General features: G+C 41.3%; 1 protein-coding gene across 3 annotated transcripts in view; it reads left to right on the top strand.

The window, feature by feature from the left end:
* Rab3c (RAB3C, member RAS oncogene family) overlaps positions 1-22,843 on the top strand; it is a 242,622-nt gene that overhangs the window by 155,254 nt on the left and 64,525 nt on the right. The window lies entirely within an intron of this gene.

The raw sequence follows: 22,843 nt of genomic DNA, 5'->3' as shown, positions 1-22,843 counted from the left end.
AGAGGAGTTGATTTCTTCAGAGTGGCAATGAGACACTCCACTGCAAGTCTGTGACCAATTTCTACTAAACAAACCATTAAAATGGCATCCAGAAAACTCCTGGCATTTAATGTTAAAGATTCATTGGAACTCGGAAGACCTTGAGAGTGAACAGGTAATCACTGCCAGGCTTCACAGGAATGTATAATTTAATTTATCAGTCTCAGTAGCAGTCACTCCTTTTCTTAGACTGTTATGCCTTTTTAAAAATCTGCTCAGAATGCCTTGGCTCATCTGGGCTGTCTTTTTTCCCATACCTGAGGAAAGTAGCTTCTTTCTGGGATTATCAATGCAGAGACTTTCAAACTGCGCTACTTATTATCTATCATGATCTTTCTCCTAACGGAAGAAAACATTAAGGAGAATACTGGCCTTCACACTTCCTTTTCAGCCACATATATCATAGCTAATATTTTCGAGTATTTACTTTAATATGCAAGTGGGAACTTTTTCTCAAACAATGAAATAATCATCTGACCAAACAACTGGGTGTCATTCATGCAGTATTTGAGAAAAGCAAGGTTAATAGTAAAGAGACCCCTGACCCTAGCACTTCCTGCTCGTAGCTGGGCTGGGTGCAGAAGCCCAGTGTGTCTTTAGAGGCCTAAACCACTAAGACCAAGCTATGACTGGCCAGGGATCCTCCAGTTCCTCCTCTTTCAGCCTACATTTTCCTTCTCCTTGCTAACACATGAGGAAAAGTGGCCAAGCAGTGGGTCCTTACTCTAAAGCTTTCATCTCTCTTCTTTTTCATTCTGTTGCCTACTCATAAAAATAAAGTACTTTCTTATTGTGTAAAAGGTAACAAATGCATCATGGAGAAAGTCCAAGGACACTTAATCTTACCACCACCAGTGTTTGTTGAGCAATGTTCCATGCTTTATGGTTATGTAGATATATATCTGATGTGAATGGCATCATGTTAAGTATATTGCTTTAAAACACTGTGTTGTTATACAAAATATATCATGGAGATATTTCCATGTCAGTACAATCACACATCATGTCTTAATGGCCATGTAATGTCCACTATGTGGCTACATGCTCTATCATTTATCTAATCATATTTTTAAATATTAGATGAAGAGATAATACTGTAATAATGTGCAGAAATTGAACTGCAAGCCCCATTGGATGGGAAAAGTCCAGAGATAAAGATGCCTTGTAGCAGTAGATGAACATTTGAGAAGCAATGTTAAGTTCCTTGAGTTCAGCAAATGGCCAAGTAGGGAAGTGAAATACTCAAAAATTCTGGTGTTAAGAGAGGAAGGAGGGGACCAGGATATAGTTCAGTGGCACAAGCACCTGCATGGCAAGCTCAAGGTCCTAAGTTCAATTCCTGGTACCAAAAAGAGAGAGAGACAGAGAGAGACAGAGACAGAGACAGAGACAGAGAGACAGAGAGAGAGAGAGACAGAGAGAGAGAGAGAGACAGAGAGAGAGAGAGACAGACAGAGAGAGAGAGACAGAGAGACAGAGAGAAAGAGAGAGAGAGAGACAGAGAGAGAGAGAGAGACAGAGAGACAGAGAGAGAGAGAATAAAGGTATTGCCAAGACTGCGGTAATGAAGTCTGGTTCAAAATCTGAACAGTCTACAGAGCTTAGTTAAGTGAGAGCCTTCAAGCTAGAAAAAGGCGTGGTGCAGGGACCAGAAGATAAGACCTATCTCTTCAGGCACAGATTATTGCAGATGAGGATAGTCAGTCTGGTGTACAAGGACACAACAGCCAGAAGGCATTTGACAGGAGTTGACTCTGAAAGTCCAAGTGAGGGGTCAAGGTGCTATGGGGTTGATGTAGAAAATGGGAAATAGATTCTAGGAGAGTCAGGATAGTATCTTCATATAAAGCACAAATTTAGGCCCACAAGTTCATAAAGCCAGAAAAAGGACCCAAGGTAGAGGCTCTTAGAAATTGTCTACCTTCGTGCTTTGGAAATCATCACCTCTGCCATGCAAATCATCACCCCATTGACAGACAAGTGCCATTCCCTGTACCCTGATGCCCATAATAAGCTAAATTCTGCCGGTGTGGTTAGTTTATGATCAACCTGAGTTACCTATGGAGTCTTTGCAGTTCTGCAACAGGCCAACACTTTGTAACAAGGGCAGGCAGTGTTTTTAATGGGTTGAAATGATGCTGGCAGTGAAACTTTAGCAGTAGGCCAAAATGATTCACTTGATAATCCTTACCTTTGAAAGGTGAGCTAGGGCATGCCAAGTACTGTAGTTTTATTCCATTATGTTTCTGGCAGGCGACCAACAACTACATCCTTAACTTAATTCTAAACACTCATTTCATTCATTCGTTCCTCCAATACGTATTTATTGAACATCTGTTATGTGTCAAACACTCTGTTGTATGCTGCAAAGGGAAAAATAAGACTGTCCTTGTTTATTTCAAATAAAAAAATAATTTTAGCCATAATAGCCATAGAAAAGATTATAGAGCTATTCAGGTAAGAAGAGAAACGTTTTCCTTATTATTTTTGCAAAGAAAGGTTGACATCACTTTACAAATCACCAAGAGACTTTGGGGTTAGAGGAGATACATTGTGCTAATATTTCAACTGGTCCCTTTTACATATGTGTTCAGTGGATTCAAACCACTAAACTAGAAAAATGTGGTACATGGGAAATATAGTAGAGAACAAGAGTCTTTGAAATGTGTAGTAATAGGGGAAGAAAATAGACAAAAACTGGAGCAAAAAAAGATATACAGAAGATAAAGCAATAATGTTGTGACAAAGTGACTAGGAAGCTTAGGTGGTCATGGGTGACATCTCTGAGCGACTGACATTTAAGTTGAACTCTAAGTAACAACACAGGGCCAGCCTCTGGGACAAAGGATCCCAGCTCCCAGTTTGTGCAAGACCCCACGACTAGACCACATGCCGCGAACCAGCAGAACAGCAAGAAGGGCCAGCAGGAGGCGGGCACCTGCCGTGAGTGTGCTGACTTTGAAATGGTGTGGGACATAAAGAGCCAGGGAGTGAGCAGGGGCCTCTTCCAACCAACTAGATGGTCAAAACAAAAGGAGGAGTGACTTGACCTCAGGGCCAATCTCCCCAGGATAATCACAGTGGCACCAACTGAGAACAGTTTAAGCTATACTTTGTTCAAGTTTGATTCATAAATTGGTTTGCCAAATTTCTATGTGGTTAGGGAGACCTAGTACCTGTTTTAAAAAAGTTTCCAAGTACCTATTGTCCACCAGGCACAAAAAAGCCTAACTAGAGAAACAGAGAACAAATAGGGATATAAATAAAAAATGAATAAATAATAAAGTGTCAGGTGGTGCTAAGCTAGAAATAAATGGAGGCTGAGCACAGGGGGACGGTCTGGAAACACTTTTAGAGCAGATGGTTGGCAGAGTGATACTGGTGCAGAGGTGAGAGTGGAAGTTGTTGGCCATGCAAAGATTGCGAGTGGTAGGAGGAGCATCGTAGCAGGAGGAGAGAGTTGTGCAAGAACTGCAAGGGCTTGCTGAGCCCAAAGAGCTGCAAGGACACCAGAGTGGTCACTATGTACAGAGCAGGGCAAGAATGTCTGAGGAGCAAGGGCTGGGTCAGTGAGTGTGGAGAGCAACCTTTGGTCATGATGTTCTGGGTGTGATGGGCAGCTAGGTATTTTAGTCCATTTTCTGATGCTATAACTAAATACTTGAGACTGAATAATTTATTACTAAATTTGTTCAACTTGTGGATAAAAATTTATTGGCTCACAGCTTTAGAAGCTGAGAAGTCGAAGATCAAGGAGCCAGCATCTGGGGAGGGGCTTCTTGGTACATTATCCTATGATGAAAGGCAGAAACCCAAGAGGAGCAGAGAGGGAACCCATTCTGGCAAGCCCTTCTTACAAGGGCATTAATGTATTCGTCAGCATGGGACCACCCATTAATCTCCACCTCCAGTGCTGGCTGTCATATTGCGGATTCATTTTCCAACCCATGAACTCTGGAGAACACATTCAAACCATTGTATACCTGGACTGTCATAACACTTGCACTTTGATTAGATCATTCCCACTGTTGCGTAGAGGTCATACTAAGGGAATCCAAGAAAGGAAAGCAGGGGCTCTAACCCTGCTTGTGCAAGATGTGATGGTAGCTAGGCCAAGGCAGCAGCATCAGAGAAAAGGGTATATGGTGCGATGCAGGCTACCTGTGCAAAGTAAACCCACAGGGCCTGATGTGGCAGAAGGCCGGATGGCTCTGAGTTCCTGGGTAGGTAATGGCAGCAGTAGTGTGCGGAAAGGCTAGGGGAGGAGCAACTTGAGTTGGCAGTGGGAGTGAGGGATACTGTAGGAGTGAGCAGTAGATGGGGTCCACCTGGGACAGTTCACACTTGCAATCTTAATTGAGTGCTCGGCAAAGATGCTGAGCTGGCAGCTAGATACCTGGATGTGTAACTAAGAGGAGAAGTCAGTATAATGGAATAAATCTAGATCACTTCGCATGAAGATGTGAGAGCACTGGTGCTTTCCATTTAGCAGGGACAGGTTAAGGCACATGCCCGTTTTGCAACATGGTCATTCCTCCCTCAGAGTGTGCATGATATGAGAGAAATTACATCTGCATGAAGAAAACAATATCGAATCCTGACAACCATACATTCAACAAAAAAAAGTAGCATTGTCAGAATTTGATTTGATTTGATTTGATTTGATTTGATTTGATTTGATTTGATTTGAGGAAGCTTCTAAAATTCTGGCTTAAACTCCTATCAGCGCATTATTTATTTCTGCTTTTATAAACTTGCTATTCAATTGCATCCTCATATACAATGTCTCCCAGGAAGTAAAGTAGTTTATGTACATTCCCGTAAGAGAAATTTAATCATCGGCAAGGTTCTTCAAGATATGAATTTGCATTTAATATTCTCCACCAGGGAATACTAGTAATATGAAATGTTTTGATCAGATTATTTCTGGTGAAATATGAGTGTCCAGAGAGTTTTAATGAAAAACTGCACCTAAGTCACATGTAAAAATGTTTCTACACCTTACAATCACATTCCATGACAATAAATCTAGACACATCTAGTTTAGACAAATACTGTATATAATGATGTTGCCATGCATTCCATCATGATAATTGCAATTATCTTTACTGGATTCTTTCTATGTAATTTAATTATTCACTTCAACACAGAATAATATTATTAAAGAATGAGGGTGGTAATTATTACTATGTTCTACCCTAGGGTGAGAGTCAGATGTTTAATTAATGAACTAACCTCTCTCCTGTTTTAAGGGTGACTCATTGGAAGGATGGGTGTAATACAGCAAGGTATTCTGTCCTGAGAATGCATTATCCATTTTTTTTTTCAACTAGAGTAAAAAAACAATCACTGTCTATAACCCAGAAATGATATTGGCAAAGAAATTGAATAATCACGGAACAGCTTGGAATCCTGTTCATTTTGGATGAATGACAAAATGTAGAAGAAAAATATGGCTCTTCAGGGCTTGAGCAAGGCTGAATCCAGCTCAGATTTTCCTCGAAAAGGCCCCTTTCTTGCCTTTGATGTTTCTTGTTTTTGAGCATTTCTTAAAGATAAAGTTTCTTGAACCTGTTATAAGAAAATATCTTTAATAAATGGCATTTTATTATAGTTGTTTAAAGACTTTGGAACCTCTTTAATCCTTTGCCAGGAAGGAGTGAAATTTAAAGGGCTATCACAAATGTTACAGTATTCTACAGTCCAGCCCAAATGTGTTTCATAATAAATATTAGTGACCAAAATTAATTATAACAGTTTTTATCCTAAATGAATCATTTTTATAATTTCTGATGATTCATGTGAAATTCATAGGAAGCAGTTAAAGCAAAATCCAATAGCCTAGGAATGTAATAGATTCCAAAGTGCAAACATATACACTCACATACATAAAAACATAAACTTCACAGGATAACTAATAAATCCACACTTTTGAATTAAGGAACAACTGAAAATTATTTAATGAATATTTTGAGACAAAGCCCCTAAAACATTTTTCGTTTGCTTATTTTTTCAGACAGTATCTCATGAGATTCATGTTGACTTTGAACTCACTGTATAAACTAGGCTGCCCTCAAATTTACATTGATCCTCCTGTCTCAGCCTTCTGAATGCTGGGATAACAGTTCTGCACTGCCACACCCTTTTAAATCTTTTAAACCTCTTAGTTTGAAGAAAAAACCTATCAGAGTCCTTGGCTCATTTTCCCTTCCAGTGTGAAAGAAAATGTAGAAAGTTAAGAAAAGTTTCCTCTTACCCTTCACTATTAGTTGGCAAAAAAGTAATCTTCAAAGAAAGTAGACACTCAAAGTTTCAGAAGCTAAAGTTAAAATTTTCAGAACATAATTTCTGGAGTGTAGGTGTTGTCAACATTTTTGTAAAAAACAGTTTTCCAAAAACAGATTTTAGAAGGAGTAGAGCTCAGAAAAGACCGGTTATAGTTACACAAGACACCACAGGAGGCCATAGATTAGGGGTGATACTATTTTGAATATATAAAGTTCAAAATTCTGCCCTATGAAACAAATTAGTTTTGAATACCTCTGTCTTCAGGAAAAGTATAAAGATCTTTAGCTTATTCTTTCTTTTTTTTCTGAGCTTGTTTTTCTTGGCAGAGGTGAAAGGGAGAGTCAATCTTACAAGGCTAAGCAGTATAACTCCTTTGTTAGCACCAAGAGAAAACAGAAGGCTTGGGAAACTCAAACTCTTAGGAATGAAGTTTTAAAAAGCAGTAATAAAAGCCCATGTGATAAAGCAGGGGAGGTGTGATGGATGGCTGGGTTGGTAATCCCAATAAATAGTGCCTCCTGGTATTCATTATGGTTCTCCACACTGGCTCTGGGCTTGGTGATTCAGAGCATGTTGGCTGTTGGGGCATGAGCTAGCAGGATGCCAACAGAGGCCTGATAAGGAGAACCTTGAATGCCAGGGTCAGGAGAAGTGGCCCCATGGACCCAAGGGTTCTACATCCACAGACTCAACCAGTCTGAGTTGCAAAATGTCATCTTGTTGCTGATGTGTACTAGATAGTTAGGCCAACCATGGTTGCAGCTGTACTGAATATATACAAACTTCTTTCTCTTACCCAAGCTGACTAAATAATACAGTATAACAACTATCCATGTTGCTTTTACATTATATATTAGGTATTAGAAATAATCTAGAGATGATTTGCACACACCATTTGATTAATCTTGATCCAGAAGTCCACCTAGAGATACTACCCCAAGAGAGCAGTGTATTCACATTATACCCCTTGGAGAGCTAACCTGGCACAATTTACTGACATTTTATAAACCAGACACATGAAGAAGTTGAGACAGGTGAGTCTAGGGCCAGAACACTAATCAGCCAGAGATATAGCTCAGAGTGGCGTACATATAGGTACTAATTAGTATCCCAAATTATTATAATGAAGACTTGTACAGAAAAAGAGGTGTGAGAATGTTACCGCCATTAGGAGAAGCATGTCCTTGAGAATCCACTAAGGGGCTGTAAATGAACTTAGAGTTGTGCTAGAGTCAGACTCTCTCAAAACACAACCACCACCTGTGGAAACACAAGTACAGGTCCACCACAAAATAGGCCAGAAGTGTCATTGGATATGAAAGATCATCTTTGAACAAGTCACTGTGTAGAAGTTAAGTAGATTCAGTTTGCGTAGTTCATGGGAAGCAAGGAAAGATGAACCCAAAGACTGTACATCAACATTTCTGATATTCCAAGTTTGTGGGGTGATGACTGTTGGACTGATTGAGGCCAGTACTGACTCAGGAGCTCCAGGGAAAGGGGGGACAGCTGTCAATCAGTGACCTCCCCCCCATCAGGTGAGCAGCATCAAGGTGCAAAGGCAGTGGACCTTTAGGTTTAGGGACCTATCACTTGATCCCCTGCTCCCCGATCCTCCCAAACATCCTCACCCAGCCTCTGCAGGACCAATTTATTCCAACCATCTGCTTGTCCCTGCTTTCTGCTCCCAGGCTGCAAATGCTGCTGGAGAAAACCAGATACCTGTGCCAACTGGCACCACAACAACCTCAGTTGGGCCCGCTGCGCTGCTCAGCAGTCTTCTCACGTGTCCTAACCACCTTTCCTTTGCAATGTCCAGAGCAGCTGTTCCAAATCCCTTCTACTCTCCTGATGCTTTCTGTAGCTCCTGTCTCCCCTCACTCCCAGCTACTGACCTTGCTGGTGCCTTAGAAAGCAAGATAGAAGGCATCACCTTTATGGCCTTGGCAGAGGTGTAGTCAATCAGTCAATTCATCCGTCAGTATGTTACTAAGTGTAGTTGCTACGTGCCAGTTTCTCTTCTCACCCAGTAGTAGGACCTAGCCTTGCTTCCTTCACACCTACCCAGGACAGAGAATTCTCCTCCTGCACTGAAAAGGCCATCTCCTCTGCACATTCCCCATTCAATCTGCTTTCTTCTCTGGCAGTATCAAGTTCTATTCTCCAGGTGCTTGATCATCTGTATCTCTCTTTCCATCTTCTGCCCTTTAGTCCACACCTGGACTTATGTCAACAAGAGCCGGCCTGTCACTTCCATGGTCCCTATTCTTGGTATTCTTGATGAAAGAATTCAGTCAAGCGCCATAGGCTGTGCAGAAGCATAGGTAGAATGCATTGTGAAGTAGACATGAGAGAATTATACCTTCAAGTGAGAAGGCAGACGCTGCCACGGAGGTCTCCACACCAAGGGAGATTTGAATACATTTATATGCGCCTAAGAGTTTCTCTTGGGATCAGAAGACTGGGCTGATTAGGATGCTTCTCAGTATTTTATTTAGACGTTTCTCTGAAATTGCCAAATGTTCTCCTGTCCATTTTAAATGGTGTTTCTCAGAGGCTTTAATCATGAAAAAACACATGAAAGAGAAGTGAATTTAAGCCAGGCCCCAGCTGAAGGCAGGAGGGCCTTTAAAGAACACTTCCTTCCCTGATAGCATTGGTCTGTAGGCTACGGCAGCCAGGAGTGCTGTGTGTCTGGTTTTGGAGTAGGCACAATGTGTGATATTAAAATGGCATTGTTCCCCTTGAGATCACTGTAGGTCTGAGACCTAGCAAATGGTTATGTATATGTTATACATTGATCTGTTTTATTTTTCATATGTGGCAACATGTGCCATTTGTCCGTTCAGCCTGCTAGTGTCCAACTGCCTGACACAGCCTTTCTGCCTCCTTCACCCAGTACATGCTAAGCCCTATACTCAGCACTACCCAGGTAAAATACATACAAACCTGTGCCCTTTAGTGAAGGAGAGGGAGATGATATCCTAAAGGGAGACGTGAATTTAAAATGGGTGTGTATAAATGCCTTAGGAGAAAAATAAGCAAGGGATAGGAGAGCGCAGTCTTCTAGGGAGGGAGAGGGAATGCTGCTTTCTATAGAACAGCCAATGATAGAAGATCTGAGGGAAACAAAGGAGTAAGCCCAGTGGAAAAACTGTGTTCAGAGCAGAGTGGACAACCAGCATGAAGGTCCCTAAGCAGTGCAGGGTGGCGTTAGTATGAATTAAAGAACAACAAGGAAGCCACCTGAGGCTGGAGCTGAGCGAGGCATAGAGCTGCAGTTGGATAGGAGGCCAGAGGAGCAGGCCAAGAACTTCGCCTTTGCCTTGGGAAAGTGGGATGCTCACGGAGAAGTTTTATGTGGAGGCGTGGCCTGATCTGATAAAAACCAACTCATTCTTTAAACTACCCATGGGCCAGCAAAACTCATCTGTGAGTCATCGCTAAGTCGCAACTCAGCAGTTTTTCAAATCTTAGAGAAAATGCTAAGGGTTGCCGCGCCGATCTCAGGTTTTGACTGATCCCAGCTGAGAATCTGTTAGGGCTGAGTAAATACTGACAGGAAGTGTTGCTCATTATTTCCCACACCGCCACCACCCAAACTCCTGCATGCAGTGCCACTGCAGGTTTTGACACTTCCCTTACTCAAATCTTTTGTCTTTGAGATTTTGACATTCCTTTGTCTGCTCAGCAGCTTTGCATAGTGAAGCGCACACTGGCGTTTCTGCCTGCGGTTCCCCAGCTGTGACTCTTCTCCACCTCAGCTCTGATGGGCTTCCCCTCCCAATGATCAGATTCTTTCCTGGTTCTCATGGTAGCACCTCGCTCCCACAGCCACTGGTTAGGCCCTTTCTAATACTCTGTAGCAGACAGATCTAGACCCAAGTCAGTATGATCTGGTTTCCCTGATATATAAGCTTGAGGTTGTTGCAAACCTGTCTGTGCCTCCCTAATTCCTCTTTTAAGAAGTTTCTATTTTATTGGGTTTTCAAGAATTATGTCTTATAAGTTTATACAAAAAAATCCCCTACCATATGAGGTACTATATGACAAGATATAACTAACTTAAATAAAAAAAAAATCTACCTATTTCTTCTCCATCACTCTTTCCCAACCTCTTTTCATGATTTTTTATCTTCCTCCCACACCCTAAATATTGGTGCTGCCCCAGAGCTCTGCCTTGGTATTCTCATCTCAGTTATATGCATCTAGAGTGGGTCCTTGTACTTCTTTAACTTCAAAAGATGTCTGCACTCCAGACTTCTAGGTGCAACAAGGCCAGCCTTAGTTTGCGTTTTATGTTCTAAACTCATTTTTCTACTGATCTGGGTACCTGGATAACTTCTGAGTGCCTGAACACTTGTGCGCTTTTCTCAAATTCAACGTAGGTAAAATTAAACCCATTGTTTTCTTCTAAATTTTCTGTTATTCACACTAGTCCCCTTCGTTCCCTTTGGTATTGCTCACAGCAGTAACACTCACTACTGAAACAGATCAAACCACAGAATCTTCATGGTGCACCACAGTAGAACCTGGTGGCTTGCTCCCAACTATCAGCTTCACCGTCCATGTCTGTCCCACAAAGGTGCTATGGTAGGGTCATCCTATACCACACACATTCTAGAGCCAAACTCCTCCTGACCTGTGATGCTGCCCTCTTCAGCACCTTACCTGGCTGATTTCTGTAGATGGAGAATAGAGAGAATCCATAGGCTAAGAGGTAGTGTGTGTGTCATCACCATTCTGTCCAAATTCATTTCAGCACAACTCAGATACCAAGATCCCAGATGACTGCAAAAGTTGTAGAAACGAAACTGAGCTCTATCCCTGGAGAAAAAGGAAGAAATAAAGTAATGGCCGCTACTAGGGTTTTCTTTTTTTTTTTTTTTTTTTTTTTTTTTTTTTGACTTTTTTCCAGTACCGGGAATCGAACTCACGACCTTGAGCTTGCCAGGCAGGGCTACCAGGGTTTTCTATCATGTTCTTCAGTCATCCAAGACAGAGCCTGAAAATCGGCCTCTACTTTACTGTCTGCCATTCTTCACTAGCTTCCACTGCTTGCTCCAGCGGAAAGGCTAGCTCAGACCTTTCTAGTCTCTCCTTCAATCCCTTCTGCAACTCACTTGATGCCATGTGCTGATCTTCCTTCTCCTTCCAAACAAGAAGTTGCCAAGTTCTGAATGTGTGCCAGGAGTGTTTCTCTATCTAGAACGCTCAGCCCTGACTCAGTCACCTCAAAAATGTGCTTAAAGCATCAAGAACCATCTTGAATATCACTTTTTAGAAGACTGCCAAAATCCCTTGGTCAAAATTAATGTGTCTGTGTATTCACAGCAATTCATACAAATGATAGCATTTTAGCACATTTAATTATAGCTAAATTTACATGCCTATGTCTCACATAAGACTGGGAACTTCTTGAAGGGAATGATTGTGCCTTATGTATAATTCCACTCACCGGATTTATGATTCCTAAATCTTATTTAAAGCTTCTACATTGTGGGCACTCAACTGATGTTAGATGAATAAACAAATCAAATAAATGAATGCAAGTTAGAACTGTATTTCTATTCTTAGAAAAAAACTTAGCCCATCATTTTTTCTGCATTTCAGAATTTTATTATTTATGCGCCAGAAGCTATTAGCTCCGAATCTTACAGGAGGTTATAAGGAAGGATTCTTAAAAGCTGCATTTGTCATTCGTTAAGTTGGCAGATTTTTCTCTGAATGTTATATAGAATCTTACAAATTGAAATATACCTCAGCAAGAGAGATGGCGGTTTCTAGGGTTTTAGCCTCTTGGTCTGATCAGTTTTGCAAACTGTCAGTCTTAGCATCATGAAAGATCTACTAAAGAAGAGCAGTCATTTATAGGCTATGCAGGAGCTACCTGCTTCCACCACTTCCTCTAACTTAGAGATGCGCTCAGCAGGAAAGAGGAGCAAAGGCCGAGGAAGCTGTGCCTTTCAATTAATATGGTTTTTCTGAGTTCAAAGCTTGGATGAAGGCTTGAATAGACTGGCACTGCCTCCTAATTTCAGGTTACCTTGCTTTTCCAGCCCTGCTTATCATAAATAATCAGGAGTGAGCCTCATCATTAAATGAGTTATGCCAACAACACTGTCTTGTTTTGTCAGCTTCTCTACCTCTCATAGCCAACTAAAGTGTCAAGATAGTGAATCAGAATTATTTATACCCACGGGCTCATCGATCACGTCTATGTAAATGACTCTCAAATATGTCTTACGTTAAGACTTCTCTTTCATGTTCCTTATATTGGACTGACTCTTGGCATTTCCACTCAGATGACCCACAAGAATTTCTAATTCAGCATGTCAAAAGCTGAATTAATCACCCTCATTTCCAAGCCAACGGCAACTCCTCTCCTCCTTTACGCAATTAATACCATCGTTCTCCCAGTCAGGGTGGGTAGAAACACAGGCTCATCTCTGACAGCTCATATATCCCATGAGTGATCATTTATTAAGCCACATTCACCGAATGCGGAATCAGCTGTGGTAGACAATCAGTGCTACTCTTTCTGGAGAAAACCCTTCAACCACAGGCAGCTCAGGGCTACACACTTACAACGTCTTCTCAGAAAGGAGGGTCCAATTCAGTGCTGTCAAAGCAGAGTCACAAGGACAAGCTGACCTCCTCCAGCCCTTGCCCTGGCTCCCGACACCTGTGCTACTAACTGCCATGACCACCAGGTCCAAGTGTTCACTTAACTATGTTTAGAAAACACTCTGAAAGGATTTTGTGGCATCAACAACAATTATAAAGAATGAACTTTTGGACTTGTCAAGAGCAAACCCACTCTAGATAGTTAGAATGATAGATAAGTAAGAGTTAGAGGTGCCAGAACTGAATCATTAGTAGATTGTATGTACTGGGCCATCCAACTTCCTAAGTATTATAGTGTGTCTGAGAGAGATGAAGCATTATGAAATACTTGGGAAATACTACAACCCTGCTTAGCCACATTTCTGAAGATACGCAGTCCAATAAACAACATGGGTAATAATGTGAATGTAACTCAAAGTTAGGATCAGATATTTAGAAAGACCCATATTTGAACAGAGAAAAGGAGATGCTATGGAGAAAAGGAAAACACCGTGATGTTTGGGGCCGACATCTCTGATCTGGGAACCTCCCCTCAAGTGTTGTGTTATGAACAACAGAAAGGTATTTCCTGATGGCCTAAAGTGAAAAGTATTGAGGAGCAGAGGGACAGGGAAGGTCAGTAGCATCACTGGCCTGCTGTAGACAGCAGATTACAGGGAACAATGGTCAGAGAGCAAAAAGACGATAGGGCCTGTAGATTCTGACAAGTTGAGACTGTTGACTGAGAAAGACACAGGACCTCTGGCTGAGTGAGACAGGCCCCTCTCCTGGAAGGAAAATGGGTTTCCAGAATGAATAATTTAGACAGAGCCTCCAAACTTGGTTTCCTGAGAATCAAAGCCTTGTGATTTGAAAGTGCACTAAAAAGATAATGCATTTGCTAGCAACAGTGGGAGGGGTATTGACACCTTATGTATGTAAATGTAGAAAATTATTTAAAACACTCCTCAAATATCAATATCTCCCAGGACATCCTGTCTTAGGATGTAACACTGATGTGGATTCTTCTTTGGAACTATCATAGGATCCCTGCCACCATATCATCGAAGTTTGGATATCTGCACCTCTATCCAGGCTCGCTAGTACCTACATTTTGCTATTTGTTTTTGCACCTGCTCCTTTATGAGCTAAGCACTTCCAGGACATGCAGCACAATGCGGTCTGTGACGGTGGGATGCCGCAGCTCTCTGCCTTCCTAGTCAGAATAAGCTTGTCTGTTTCAGGTCTTTTTGTGGCCAAGTTGTTGCTGGTATAATCAGTGCTCTGAATGTCTGGGGGAGTCTTAGATGGAGTTTGTAAATCCTCCTTCAAAAGAAATTATAACTACCACAACATAGCTAACGCTGTTATTTATCACCTGTCTTGCAATCTTCATCTTTACACTAGCTCTAATTTCATTCAGCTCCTCTTCACTTCTCTCTAGGTTTCTAAATGTGTTTTCTTCTGAATTACTCTCCAGCATTTTAAGCTTCCAGGAAAAATGCTCATAACTGTTCATCAGTGTTACACCTGACTCCACACAGTGTGGACCTCTAGTATTTACTGTTTACACGAGGAGAATAGTCTTCCGATGGAGAAATAGGATTGATTAAAATCACTGCATGCATATTTCTTTCTCGGCCATCAATTCAATTTTATGTCTTCTGCCTTGACTTGTAAGGTTCTTGATTTGGTTTTGTAACTTCAATCCCTCTCTCCCTGCCCTCCTTCATTCCTTCCTTCCTTCTTTCTCTTTTCTTCTGAGAATGCAGCTAAGCAAGCGCTCTACCCTAATAGAGCTGTACTGACAGCCCCAGTCAATTCTGTTCTTAATCAGGGTATTTTCTTTTTATCTGAATATGATGTAAGTAACTATTTTCTTAGTTCTCTCAAGCATGATTCTTAGCTAATACCATTCTAGATGCATAGAAAACAAGTTAATTTGCTGCATAAAATAGAGACTTTTGGCTGGGATGTAGCTCAGGGTAGAGTAGCTTCTTAGTATGTATGAGACTATGGGTTTAATCCCTAGAAGGAGAGGGAGAATGACAGAAAGAGAGGGAGAGGGCTGGGGAGAGGGCCAAGGGGAGGTCCAGGGAGAGGGACAGGGAGAGGGGGTGGGGAGGGGGAGGGAAGGAGGGGAGGAATATGTGTATATGTGTGGGTGTGGTTATGTGTATTTAAATGGTACATATTAATGGCTTAATTCTTAATTGGAAAGGGGGAAAGAATGGAAACTCTCCCTAGATTAACCTTCTTAAATGACTCCTTTGTTTGTGTTATCATCCTGATTGAAATCTATCATCTGCTCCCTAGCACCTTACATTTAATCCTTTACCATGTGGGGCCCTTTAGTCTCAGTTTACACTATAGCTCTCTTCTCCTCTAGCCTGGCCACTGGGCCTCTCTCTAGCTCTCCTGCCCACCCTGAGCGGAAGCAGAAGACCCTCCTCCAACCCTCTCCTTCCCACCACCCCAGTCCCTGACTGCCATGACTGTGTGTCTCCTGTCACTCGTTTCCCAAGGCCATGCCTGGACACCACTTTCTACATGAAATCTCTCCCGGACTCTCCCTTCTAGCTAATCTGAACCAAGTATTGTTCTTTTAAATTTTGTGTCATCTTTCACTGTCTACCTTTTATTGAATGCCTACCTTAACAACTCCTCTGGGCTGAAATCTTCCTGAGAGAGAAGCTGTCATAACTACGCTTTGCAGTCATTCCCCACTTGTCTCTGTGATGAAAAAGTGTCATTTCAATACAGATTTGGTGAGTCAATGAACAGAGATTGGAGTCCCTTGCCCATTGCATGCTGCTGCATCCTAGGTTTGGATTTCAGCTGGTTAAATATCAGGCTTGGAAAAAAAGAGCCTCCTCAGAGCAAGGGAGCCTCCTCTGTCCTCATGCTTGCATGTCGTGTGAGATGGCACAAGACCTTAACCCCACCAAAAATCCGTGCGCCTCCCTACTCCCTCTAATAACACAAACCCAGATCTTCTATCCTAGGCTGTGCCCAGAATTCCCCAGTGCCTGCTACAATTCTCCCTGCACAGTACTTAAGTACCAACTCCAAATGTGAGCACTCATTATGCCCACTGTTATTATATATGTAATTGCTAGTCTCTGGCAGTGACTGTTAAATATTTATTCCTGTACTTAAACATTACGGGTTCCTTTTTACTGACTGTTACAAGTTGCTTTTTCCTAAATCCACCCAAACATGAAAACTAAGCTTTTAATTTTCCTGTTGAGAAATCATTTCAATAATAATAACGTTTTTAAACTTTGTATTTCTAAAGTATGTTGTATTGGAGAATTCTAAAGTGTTGTTGGAGTTTAAGTCATGCAAAGGTATAAATCAGTCAGCATTTCACTCAGAATAACAGCTTTATGCCCAGAAAGCATTCATAGCTTTCAGCACCTGAACAAAAGATAGAAGGATATGAATTATTTTTCAAGAGCCAGGTTCTACATTTGCCATTTAAATTTTAAAAATTTGAAGCTTTCTTTTCCTTTAACAGCCCTTGATTGTATTATGCCTTATGATGTTATTTATTTCAAGTGCCTCTGTTCTTTTCTGTTAGGAGAATATCACATAATCCCTTTTGATTTCCAGGAGACTTGGAATGTGGTTCTGTAACACTACATATTCATAATTATCCTCTTTTGCTTCAGACATTCTTGCATCAGTGTAATATTGGCATGTCTGAATGTGTTTTCCTTCCCTTATTTCATCCCATCTTTGCTAGAAATTAAATTTATTGAGAGCTCAACACATATGCCCATATGCTTATAAAGCACAGATATGCCTGAACCCTCTTGTAACAGTGATGGGTTTTAAGAAAATTTTCTATGAGATACTCATCAAAGGAACTTTTTAAAAGTCAAAAATATCTTCATTTCCAGCTTAGCAGACTAAAAAGTATATTATCTTAACTTTTACTATGAGAAAATTTAATTTGACATTTCAGTCATTCAGAAAATTTCTGAAGCACAGAAATAATGACACAGTATGTGTATTTTTAAAACAGAAAGATCCCCTGTAAATAGTACACCAAAAATGAGTTTGTATCTTCTTCCAAAGGATCGTAAACTGTTTATTCAGGTAAATTCTGATTTTTTTTTTTTTTTTTTTTTTGAGACAGGGTCTCACTATATAGTGCAGGCGGGCTTTCAACTCACTTATGTAGATGATGCTGGCCTTGAACTCATGGGGATCCTCTTGCTTCAGCCTCCCAAGTGCTGGGATTACAGGAGTGCACCACCATGCCTGGCTTATTTAGATGTATTCTGAATAAACTGTGTTTCTATGTTAATTGTATTTTAAATAGTTTTGTCACAAAGTACTAAGGGAATAAAAACAAAGTGTTTTCTGTACAGAGCTTGCTTCTGTCAAATACTTCTAGAGTAAATATATTAATAAGCACACTGTGACCCCCTGGAAGGGCTCCTTCTATAAGAATGTTTGGACCAGGCATAGCCTGGGAGTGCATTAGGGAATTATTCAGACATCAAAATATCCTCTGTTCTTCTCTCCTTTCTGCCTACTTCTAATGTCAGTTCCCTTTAATTTCCTAAGCAAACAAGGAACTTGGACATGTTATTGCTTTTGATTTAACTCTTCAATAGTTTCATGATTAGCACTGAATTTTCATGCTACCTTAAGCAAAATAAAATCTATTGGAAGAGCCAAAAGTAGAAATGGGTACTCTATTCAATTGTGAGTCAGGAGTCTGTGGGTGAACATGTAGGAAATGCCCTGATTAGCAGTCCTGGGATATGGTGCTTGGTTCCTATCTGGAGACAAGGTGTGACTGTTAAACTGGGTTATCAATTTGATTGGCTTGGGAGCTCGCAAAGGGTTGGGAGAGCAAACTTCTGAGAGTGCGTGAGTGAGCCATGGAGGTGTGACCTGGGAACTTGGTCTGGTGCCTGGACCCCGGCATTGTTCCCTTACTCTACTTCCTGGCCACCGTGAACTAAGCAGCTTTGCTCTGTCGTGCCTTTCTGCCTGGGAGCCTAGTAACCTGGACTAAACCCTTTGCAACAGTGAGCCAGAAATAAGCTTCTCTTTCTTTAAATTGTGGGTGTTAAAGAATGGCCCACCAACAGGAAAGCTGAGGTTTTTCTAAAAGAACTATGTCCAGTCATTCTTGAGTGAATGATGGTCCATCTGCCCCAGTCTTATTTGAAAAGATTTTTATCAAAACAAATGGATCAAAGCTTTACTCACATGAGATATAAGAAATGCAAGATATACTTCATGTTTTTACCTTGGGTACCCTAAATTTACATGTATGGCTGCTTTTTCATTAAAGAAAAAATTTTAACTGAGTGCAGTGGTGCATACTTGTACTGCCAGCCACCATGGAAGCTGAGGCAGGAGGGTTGCAAGTTGGAATCCAGCCTGGGAAACTTAATGAGACATTTTCTCAAACACCTAAAAATCAGAAAAAGGGCTTAGAATGTATCTCAATGCAGAAGCACTTGCCTAGCATATGCATGCATGGTTGTGGGTTCAATTCCTATTGCCACAAAATTATGAAAAAAAAATTCTATGTTGCCTCTTAACGTAGCCAAACAATAGTAATAAATTGATATTCTCATAACCTGATATATTCCTTAAGTAAGGAATACTGGCTGAGAAGGAGACATCAAAAAGACTAAAGGGTGAATGTGAGAACTGAAAGATCATATGCCTCTTTCTTGCCATTACCTCAACACTATGCTTGAACAGAGCCAGTGAGCTTTTAGGGATCAGAAGCATCCTTTCATGTGCTATGTGAAGTAAGACAGACATGTCCAAGAGTGGCCTTCAGTTATAAAAGAAAGCATGGGACTATCTGCATCTCTCACACTGCTACATCCAGCTTTATCCACATTAACCAATGAAAAAGGTAAGAGTGAAAAGCTAGACTCAAACCTGCAGCAGCTGAAGTCACCTGAATTTTGCATTTGAAAGCAACAGCCAATGACTGTCCCAGTCTGCCCAAGTGAGAGGAATTCTCAGGACACAAGACTTTGGTTTCTACAACAAGAACAAGTCTTGGGCCAACTGACAATTGGGGATCCTGCAAACCCAAAATCTAGACTCTCTTCACCAATGAAGTCTTGTAAGTCCCAGATGTTCAAAGGTGGCTGCATGTTGGAAACATCTGGAGAAGTTATAAAGCAACTGGTGTTGGTTTCCAACTGGTACAGAATGATCACATTAGTCTGGGATGTAGCCTGGCTATTGGTGTTCCTAAAAACTTTCAATATCCCAGGATGATGCTAATGTTTTGCACCCTCTTCACTAGTTGCTCCAATTATTTAACCTCTCTGAGCCTTGGTTTTCCATTTCAATTTTTTATTGCATATTCTTTTGTAAAGTATTGAAGTGTCCACAGTTTGAAATACTCTAATTAGTGCAGAGGAATCAGTCACCTGATTATCTCATTAAAGTGACTTCTGCCTCACTGCCTCTGGAGGAAGGCTTGAGAATTCGCCTTTCTGCAAGCTCTCAGGTGACAGTGAGACTCCTGGTCCCTGGACGACACATGCAATAGTTGAGGAAAGCATCGAAGAATGGAAAGGATTGCTCAAAACAACTTCCTCTTTCCTTCAGAGATCAGTGAACATGTCAGAGTTTCATTAAGGGAAACAAGAAGGGGACTAGGTGGAGACACAAGAAGTATAAGCCTCAGCCCTCCCTGGGATTTTGAACCCAGGGTCAAGTTGGGGTCCAATTCTGGAATCCAGAGTTTACAGGTGCATTGGGAGGGGTGGAAGGCCTGTCATCCTTTCCCAGTGGCCTGTTCATGGATGGGGTAGGTAACTGCCCTACTGAGAGAAGAGGAGCACAGCTCTGGCTCTTTCCCCCTCCCCTCCCCTCCTCGGTCTGTGGCCCAGGAGAATCTCATTTATTCATTTCTTCTCTGCCTTTGGTTCTTCAAAGCTTTCTGTATATATCTCTAGGAATTCTCTAAATTCTCCCAAAGGTTTAGGCTTTTCAAAACAAAGCTCAGAATAATACGCGAGTTATTTTTATTTTCTCCTGGACCATATGGCTCCCCTGAGGCTCTGAGCTCAGCTGGCAGCGTAACAGAGGGGAAAAAGGTAGGGCAAGAAAAGGGAACAGGCCAGTCCCAGAAGAGACCATGAATGAGTCCATATGTCAAAATATTAACTCTCTACTTGTGTGAGAAGTGAGCACAATTAGGTTTATTTTACGTCCCCTGCCTCAAATACCCAAGATGCTACTTCTACATGTAAGTCTGCTACATGTGCCTAGGATAAATCTAGAAGAGCATCTGGCTTTTGGAGGATATTGGCTGTAGGATGAAAGGAAATGAAACAACTGAGAAGCAGGACATCAGCTTACAGATACAGACTACAAGAGCCAGAAGTTCAGTGCATCATTTCCAGAAACCAGTCTTTCTCTAGGGTCTTGAGGGTAAAGCAGATGGCCGCTACTTCCCACCTTGTCACAACACACATTGGTCAATATATCCAAGCTCCCTGTTCCTGTGGGTTCCCAGCCTGCCCCACCAGGAGGCCCTGAGGGCTCAGAGTTAAAAACACTAGTTCCTGGAACTGTGGCAAGGAGGCTTCTGGCTTCTTTTCTGAGCATTACCACTGAGTTTCTTACAATTCCCACAGTAGAGACATACTTTCATGTAAACTATAAACATTTGTCAGTTACATGATTTCAGTTATAGTGACTTTGCAGATAACTACCTAGTAGATTATAATAAAATCCAGTTTTATTAGAAGAAGGCTAAGGCACAAAGATATTTCATAAAAAGTCTTTTGAGAAGAAATAGACAGAAAAATGTTAGAAGTGATCAACTGGGGAATGGAGATATGGGTAATTTGGTTGGTCTCATATGTTCATCTATATTTTTCTAATTTTCTAAGAGTATGTTTTGCTTGCATAATTTTTAAAATAAGATTTTAATTATTTAAGAATTGTGACAAATTCAAACTCTTGGGCTTAGACTCAAAGGGGTAAGAGTTGGGATGATTCCACCAATAAACAGACCTCAGAGAAAACATATATGAGACCCTCATGAGCTAAGAGAGAATCAGCATTAGATATTGTTGGGGTTTGGATCTTAAATGCCCCTCAAGGCCATTTGCTATAGGATTGGCTGCAGCCTGGGGTGCTGCTGTGAAGCAGAGCAACCTCTAGGAGATGGGGCCTCATAGAAGAACAGAGGTCACTGGGGTGTGCCCTTGAGGGATTATGGGAACAACAGTCCCTCCTCCTCACTTGATTCCTGCTGCCATGAGGGGAGCGGCCTCTTCTCCCAGGGAGTCCCATCTGTGGTGTCCTTGCTCACCACAGGCCCGAAAACAACACTTCCAAGAGACCATTACAGAAACCTATAAAACAGTAAGCCAAAAGAAATCTTTCCCCCTTCAAGTTGTGCTCTCCTATGTATTTTGTCACAGCACTGGAAATCTGATATACATGCCATGAATAATGCATGCAATAATAGTCCAGGCACTTTTTGTGTTCTTTGATGTGTGTGACCACATTTGCATTTAAAGATTTTCTTTTCTTTTTTTTTTTGTTTGTTTGTTTGTTTTTGTGGTATAAAGATAAAACCCAGGGCCTTCACACTGAACTATATCCTAGCCCTCCTCTCCCTCCTCTTTCATTCTTTTTCTCTTTCTTTCTCACTTTCTTTCCTTTCTTTCTTTCTTTCTTTCTTCTTTCTTTCTTTCTTTCTTTCTTTCTTTCTTTCTTTCTTTCTTTCTTTCTTTCTTTCTTTCTTTCTTTCTTTCTTCCTTCCTTCCTTTCTTTCTTTCTTTCTTTCTTTCTTTCTTTCTTTCTTTCTTTCTTTCTTTCATTTCTCCCTTCCTTCTTTTTTCTTTTTCTCTCTTTCCCTCTTTCTTTTCTCTTTTTTTCTCCCTTTTGTACTTTTTTCTTTCTTATTTTCTGTTATCTTGAGACAGGATCTTACTAAATTGCTAAATTACCCAGTCTGGGCTCAAACTTGTGATCCTCCTACCTCAGCCTCTCAAATGGTGGGACTACAGGCAAGGGCCACACACCCAGCTTCCTTCCTCATTCTTCAGATATTAGTCAGTGCTATTAAATTCTCAGCTGTCCTGACCTTCTTTCCAGAGTACTGAACACTGCAATCCACTATTTTTGATCAGACTCCAGACCAGACAGGGATTAAAGCCTTTTCTTTTTCATGTAAGAATAGGTGCTATAGGGAAATCCCCCAATAAACAGGAAACTGCAAGAGAAATGAAGATTGAGGAAGAGAGAGCCAGAGGGCAAGAGCAGCTCTCATCTGGCTTCTGCCAGCTCCATGTCATCAAGTCACTGATTATTTCTTCACCAAACCAGCTATTAGCAGTAGGCCAGAAAGCTTTGAACTTAACTGATGTACATAAAGCAAGCTGTTCACTTAATCTGCACATTTAATTCAGCTCGCTCTGCATGCTGCTCCAGCCTGGCTTCTTTCCATATAAGGAGACTCCGTATCTTTCTGTGGCACCCTCTGCCTCTGTCTTGAAAACCCGCCAAGGATGGCTTTGTTTAATGCATGTGCTGGAGGCTGCAAACCCCAGCAGCACAGACCCTACCCTGCCTTCCATCCCAGCCAGGTAAGTCCAGGGCATGCCATGGCTCTTCCCCACTCAGATAGGAATCTGCTGAATTTGGTTATTTTAAGTTTATTTTAACATGAATGAGCAGAAAGCAAGTCAGTTTTAATTTTACTTGTCTGTCAGATTATATCAGAAACAAATGCATCCATGTACGTATGATTTTCTGTTTGTGAAAGCATGGCAGGTCTCTTCTTTCATGCATCTTAAGTCAGATTTGGTAAAAGCTTTAGTTATGCTTTTCAGTGGAACATGCATTTTGCATGCATTAATAAGGTGCATAGCTTTGAGTGATAGGTGGTGGG

The sequence above is a fragment of the Chinchilla lanigera genome, unplaced genomic scaffold (genome assembly GCF_000276665.1).
Source record: "Chinchilla lanigera isolate Chin_1 unplaced genomic scaffold, ChiLan1.0 scaffold00045, whole genome shotgun sequence".
NCBI lineage: Eukaryota > Metazoa > Chordata > Mammalia > Rodentia > Chinchillidae > Chinchilla > Chinchilla lanigera.
Note: the sequence above shows the minus strand (reverse complement) of the source record. Positions and strands in the feature narration are given on the sequence as shown.